Source organism: Chanodichthys erythropterus, chromosome 15 (genome assembly GCF_024489055.1).
Source record: "Chanodichthys erythropterus isolate Z2021 chromosome 15, ASM2448905v1, whole genome shotgun sequence".
Lineage (NCBI taxonomy): Eukaryota > Metazoa > Chordata > Actinopteri > Cypriniformes > Xenocyprididae > Chanodichthys > Chanodichthys erythropterus.
Window position 1 is genome coordinate 33,849,881 of NC_090235.1, and position 6,780 is coordinate 33,856,660.

Below are 6,780 nucleotides of genomic sequence, written 5' to 3' on the forward strand. Positions count from 1 at the left end.
AAAATCAAAGTCAGTGAGAGATTCATTATGCCTAAGCATCACGTCTATTTGTGTGTTCTGTTGTGTACAAAGGAGGGGTTGGCTGGTTAGAATGGCTCTGTTTGCCCCCTGCTGGTGTAGCGTAACTGCAGCATCTGGCGTTTTGATTTTTTAACAGCCGTTCAAAAATCTATGCGTATTCTGTAGAAATAATAATAATAAACACAAGTAACATTTAATTTTCACTGATTCTTTTCAGGGGTGCTCTCTTTGCTTGAAATAGACACATTTTCCCCATCTGGTACGTCAGAGCCGTGCATGACCACTAGATGGCGATAGTAGCCTACCTACTAAATCCAACTGGAGGATTTTACTTGGTTCATAAAACACGAATAACAAGAAATCAAAGATTAATCCATGCGATTTTTGGAATTCTTACTTATAACCTCTCTGTATGCTTATCTCATATGAGCAATGATGGCCTGTGTTATGTTATATAATTAAATCATTGGATTTCATAAATAAAACGGCCAACTACAGCAATATTCGTTCCACAAACTGGCGATTGAAAGTAGTTTCTGACAGTATTAAATGTTTTTATTGCCTTCTTCTGGAACTTATTTGAGACATTTCCATGTTTTTCCAGTGTACCCACAAATTTGATATGCACTGCATTTGGAAAAGTGTTTTCAAGTAGGCCTATTACATAATAGCATAGTGATATGTTTCTTTTTTCCAGAATCGATCCTGTGTGCAGTTTAACAGTTGAATACATGAACTTTATCTGACAAAATACTGAATGTGACCCATTCAACCTGGCCTTCCATTTCCAGTGACAAATTAGCTATAAGCTTACATGTGATTTTAACACTTTTGACTTTTGTAAAGATATTTCTACACAAAATTGGATTAATAACTGTTTTTATTAGTTCCTCTATGAATTAAACACATGCAATGAGGTCTAGTGATAACAACATAACAGTATAATTTAATTAATGTTGCATTTGGTTTTATATAATCAGCCATTCAGTGTAGGGCCTGCATTTCCAGCCAGTGAATGCCGTGGTAATCACCTCAGTGAGCGATGAAACATTGTAAACACATTTTCGCAATTATATCATCCGAGACACAAAAGTGTAGTGCAGGAAAACCCAAATCAATGCACTGGAGAGCAGCAATAGCTGTCAAGTCCTTATTCGTGCATGCAGTTTATTCGAGCATAATATCATGTAATTTGAGCTGTGCTAGACTGCTTTAGGCACTTAAATTTGTCAGCCACAATTTGCTCAGTTCATTCGTATGAAGTCAAATTAAATAAAAGATGGAAATGCATAAAGCTTTTGCAGCTATTTTTAAAGAAACAAGACAATACATTTGAATAAATAATTTTTCGCATTGGAAATGTAAGTTCAAGTCATCCGTATTGCATTGTGCACTCAAAAAAATGGTTTTGCAGCACTGTTGGTTTTACCCTAATCTGTTTTGTTAAAATAACACACATACATTTCTTTTCCCACCAAAACACTATTGTATTGCGTTTCATTAACTGAAACTGTGCCAATCTCCACTATACTTAATTATCAGTCGTTAAACTAATGTAAAGTGTTTAAGTTCGCGATTCAAAAAACCGGATGTGACGACTTCCAACGTATTTGATGAAGACGGCGCGAAGGAGGTGGCAAGGTGAATGGCGTCAGACGTCAGTCAGTGAGGTAAGAAAATAAAAAGTTAATCTAAAGGCTTTAATTTCTGTTAGTGTTTCGCAAAGTCTGCGCTGGGATGTTTTTAATATATTGATATTGAATATTGTGTTAAACTTTATTGTTTAACGTTTATTGTGCCATTAATGGATGATTCCATGCAATTGAAAGATGCGTGTTTATTTGTAACATAAGTACTTGTACTTGTTACACTAATCTGTTGTGTAAAACGCTTAACTTGAAAAAGTTTTACGTGGCTTCATGCACTAAGACAGTGATATTAAAAGTTAAAACTCAGTACGCACCTTATTAATAAACTAAATGCAGATGAATCCAGCATATGAATGCAACGCGTTTAGTTAACGTAACGTTAAACGTCGTTCATATTTTAGGTTAAACTGCACGAATAACATGTGGTTTAGGCTATCATCATCATCAGAATTTGATATTTTTAGATTGCTGTTTCGGTATTAATAGCTATGTTAAGCATGTAAAACATGGGAGGAAAAACGCTTATCGTGTAACTAAACGCATTGCGTTGATATTTTGGGCTCATCTGCTTTTATTGGAATTGTGTTTCAGAGTTTGGTCTTTGATTATCACAGTCTTGGTATATTAAGGCCTGGTTTCACAGACAGGGCTTAGGCTAAACCAGGATTAGGCATTATTTCAATTAGGGCATTGTAGCTTTTATAAACGTAAACTAGAAAAAACATTACTGGTGTGCATCTTTAGATAAAACAATGACATCCACATATTTTAAGATGTATCAGTACAATTTGCTTTCAGTTAAAACAGCTAAAATATGCATTTTAGTCTGTGAAAATGGGGTAAAGCGTTTTAGCTCCTAAAACCTCCCAGTGTAGTTTCTAAGCTATGTAAGTCCCAGTAAAATTGTACAAATAATGCCACGTTCACCTTGCAGATGCATACATTTTGACATTTTATCTGATATTACTTTTTTTATGACAGTTTTTCATCATGGTTTTTGGAGTTCGTCACTGTCTTTGGTGAAATAAAGGAAGGAGATTTATTGAAGGAGAAAATGGCGTTTTGGCTAAGGTAAGTGAAGCACTGTATTTGTCTTTTTAGGTTTTAATAAAAGTAGTTAGTTAGAACCCATGGCTTGGCACAATAAAACTGCTAAACCTGCTCTTCATAACGTCTTTGTTTTAAATTTATCCCATTGGTGTCAACATTCGTTGTCAAGCTGGATGGATACTCTGGAAAACGGATGTTTGCAAATTGAGGAGTCGTCCTTGGACAAAAAATTAAACATCTCTTGGTGCCCACTACACTGGTATGAAAAACTACACTCAACAAAACCTTAAATTAAAGCGTTAGTTTACCCTAAAATTTAATTTCTGTCATTACATTCCCTCATGTCGTTCCACACCGGTAAGACCTTCATTCATCTTCAGAACACAAATTAGGATATTTTTGATGAAATCTGAGGGTATCTGATCTACTCATAGGCAGCAACGTCATTACACCTTTTGACGTTCAGAAATATAGTTAAAAACATGGTTAAAATAGTCAACGTGACTGCAGTGGTTTAACCTTAATGGTATGAAGTGACGGGAATACTATTTTGCACAAAAACAAAAATAATGACTTTATTCAACAATTTAAACTGTTGTCATACGTAGTGAACTCACTGCTGACTGACTTGTTTACGTCCGAATAACAGCTCGTTATTGGCTGACTCCTGTGTCAGCATCAAATGCACGTGTTCAGCTTCAGCCTATATATACTAAGTTGGCATTCGGATGTAAACAAGGATGACAGTTCCAATTGTTGAATAAAGTCATAATGTTTGTTTTGTTTTTGACCACAAAAAGTATTCTTATCGCTTCATAACATTAAAGTTGAACCACTGCAGTCACATGGACTACTTTAACCATATTTTTAACTACCTTTTTGGACGTCAAAAGGTGCAATGACGTTGCTGCCTTTGAGTAGATCAGATACCCTGGGATATCAGCAAAAATATCTTAATTTGTGTTCAGAAGATGAACGAAGATCTTACTGGTGTGGTACGACATGAGGGTGAGTAACAAATGACAGAAATGTAATTTTAGGGTGAACTAACCCTTTAAAACAATATTCTCTCACTGGGGTTATGGTCATGAGCATGCATAAAAAAACAGATATAAGATTGTTTATTACCATGATAAATACAATAAATGCAAAGTAACTGACAGATGTTACATGTATAACACTATTGTTAATGGACAATGTTCTGCAGAGTTTAGCTCTAACTTACCCCAGCGCAAGCTGAAAGTTTAACACTTTGTTCTTATTTGAAAATTCAAAAAAACATTGATGGTTCAGGTGCATTTAATTTGGGTCGAGCTAAACTCCGCAGAACAGTCCCTCTAAGAGCAAGCTTTCACACCCCTGATGTAAAGCATGAGGAGGATGGATAACTGAAAGTGGTTGAGTATGATGGGAGCAATGGCAGGGTAATCCTATGGAAAGGTGAATTATTTTCATTTTAAAGGGTAAAGGCTATATTTGGGTAATGTTGTTGTTGTTGTTGTTGTTGTTTGCATCTTTAGAATGGTGACATTGAACTGAAGAGAGAGTGCACAATCTAGCAGTCTGATCTGTATATGGTGAGTATATGTGCATTTTAAAATGTTGTTTATTTTCAAGGATGCTAAATGCTTTGTTAAAGTTAATACACAGGAATTTAAGAGTACTGTTTGTTTTTTTGTTTTTTTTTAATATCCACACTAGGACAGGACAGGAGGCGATTCAGAAGACTTTGATGGGGATTTATTTCATAAGACTGGAAGGTGCAGATATAGAAGAGAGCCTAGCAGATGTTGGAGTGGTGTTAGAGGGGCAAAAGGTTCTTCAGACCTTAGCAGTGTCCCATATGCCATATACAGCCATGTTGATGAGAGTAAAATATGGACTGAATTTGAGCTACCCTCCTGGATTCAGGTATACTTTCAAAGCACTGCAAAAGTTGATGGCAACAAGTTATCCAATAAAGTGCATTGAAGGGCACAGTACCATCTGGACACTTTTTTTTGTAAATTTGTATAAAAAAAATTTAATTGTATTTATCCTTAGTTTTTTGTTTTTTTTTCTAGGTTAATTTTCACTTTCTGAGTTTGCAGAAGTCTTTTGATTCTAACATTATCTAAAATTACTTTTACATCAGACTGTTAAAAGCATTTGCACAAGTTTAAAGATTCTTGAATGTAATGACTGAATAGGCTGTTTAAAACAGTTTATTGCAACTGACAAATACAGTTTGATAACTTGTTACATATCTTGTCTTTTTTTTGTCTCTACAAGGTAATCACACACAAATAAATGCTGCTTTGAAGGGAGTTACTTTAAATAGAAATCACTGAGTTAAAGTAACAAAACCTAATTGGATGGAATCACTGTCCATAATTTAATTGAGTTATTTGAAACAAATCTCCTTTTGTTGGTTGAATGAAACATATTTGGCTGGTTTTAAATAAACTAAAGCATGTCCACTAAACTTAACAAGTTTAAGTTACAGGGAAGCAATTGCATTGATTTGATTTGACATTACTATTTTAAATAGATTTGTCCTCATTCAGTTGTGTTGTCACAACACAAGAATTTTACATAGATTAAAAAAATTCTATTAATGTTAATAAAAAAACAATTTGCTTGTGTGGAACCACTGTCCATAATAAAATTAAGTAGGTTTAAAGGATCATTTTTTTGAGTGTGAGTTTAATTATTTTGTGCAGTGAATTGTGTCATGTGACTCTTGTTATCTTTAGGGACAAGATCTCAACCCTCTGTCTCTATGGCTCACTCTCCTGTTTGTCAGAACAGATGAGGGACAATTGAAGATAAGAAAAGCAAATTTATGAGTTCTTAAGTAAAATATATACAGGTTTGGAGAGCAGCCAGGCAGAGGGTTGCGCTCGTGTGGCTGGCTGGTATGTGATGTGAGGGATATCCCACGTCTGGGGCACATGAGAGGCACCTTTGTCTAGGCGACGGAGCTCCGGGTCACAGCTTTTCAACACAATTTACTATACGCTCCTCGCCAAGGCTCATGTTACTCCGGTCTTGCCGGGGCATGTTAGAGGGGAGCGTTCCAAATAAATCAGTCAAAAACAGTGTATTCTTTTGAAGTGAGATAAAGTGTCTTTGAGCACTCACGTGTGTGTCTGAGAACATGAAATGGAGGCAGTGTGTTTACCATGTCAGTCGTAAGCACACCCGCTCTGCTCTCACATCACGTATAGGATTCATTACGGTTCTTTATGGGGTGGATTTTGGCCTCAGAGGTCTAATTTACAGGGAGAGTTAAACTGCAGCGGGCAGTCACATGTATCTGGGGTGTGTTAGGAGATGTGGTACATTATGTCTCTTTGGGTCTGGACAGTGTGTGAACTGCCCTTCCTGTCTGGCTGCCTGTAGCTGCAGTGAAAGGAGAGACACAGAAGTGTGTGAAAGTGTGTGTCATGGCCTCCTTAGTATTCAGGGTTCCCACGGTCATAGAAAACATTGAAAAATCAGGGATTTTTTTCTCATTGGTTATTATGGGAAATTCATGTCAATTTTGCATTCCTGTAACATACTTCAGTCTGTTGGTGAGTGACTCATCAGATGGAAAATGTTACTTTCCAACTACCATTCCTGTTACAAAGTAGTATAGTGGTCTCCCAATATGAATTTTTTAATGACAAATGTGAATTTTTTTGGGAACCCCTAACTATTTTTTTTTAATCAGCAGTATCCCCCAAAATACTTGAAGTACCAAGTGGGATTTTAAGTTAATATTTAAATAATTTTACAGCACATCTGCAAATTCACAGTTCTGTTTGGTCAAATTTTTCTGTAAATTTTGTTTAATTCTTATTTTAAAATTATTTGCACAACTTGGCCACAATATATATATATATATATATATATATATATATATATATATATATATATATATATATATATATATATATATATATATATATATATATATATTGCAATTATTTTGTCATATAAAAATGAATATTTGATAATTATAAAAATAATTGTATTTTACACTACAAATTACCAACATTTATGTCTTAAATTCTTTAGTTTCAAACGTTCAATT

The 6,780-nt window shown here is 35.0% G+C and overlaps 1 long non-coding RNA gene across 1 annotated transcript; it reads left to right on the plus strand.

The window, feature by feature from the left end:
• The first annotated feature begins 1,644 nt into the window (after window positions 1-1,644).
• LOC137002246 (uncharacterized) lies at window positions 1,645-4,803 on the plus strand. The gene is made up of 5 exons (XR_010891804.1): window positions 1,645-1,691; window positions 2,652-2,741; window positions 2,890-2,979; window positions 4,241-4,297; window positions 4,422-4,803. It is a non-coding gene; the product is annotated as an uncharacterized lncRNA (long non-coding RNA).
• Window positions 4,804-6,780: the final 1,977 nt, after the last annotated feature.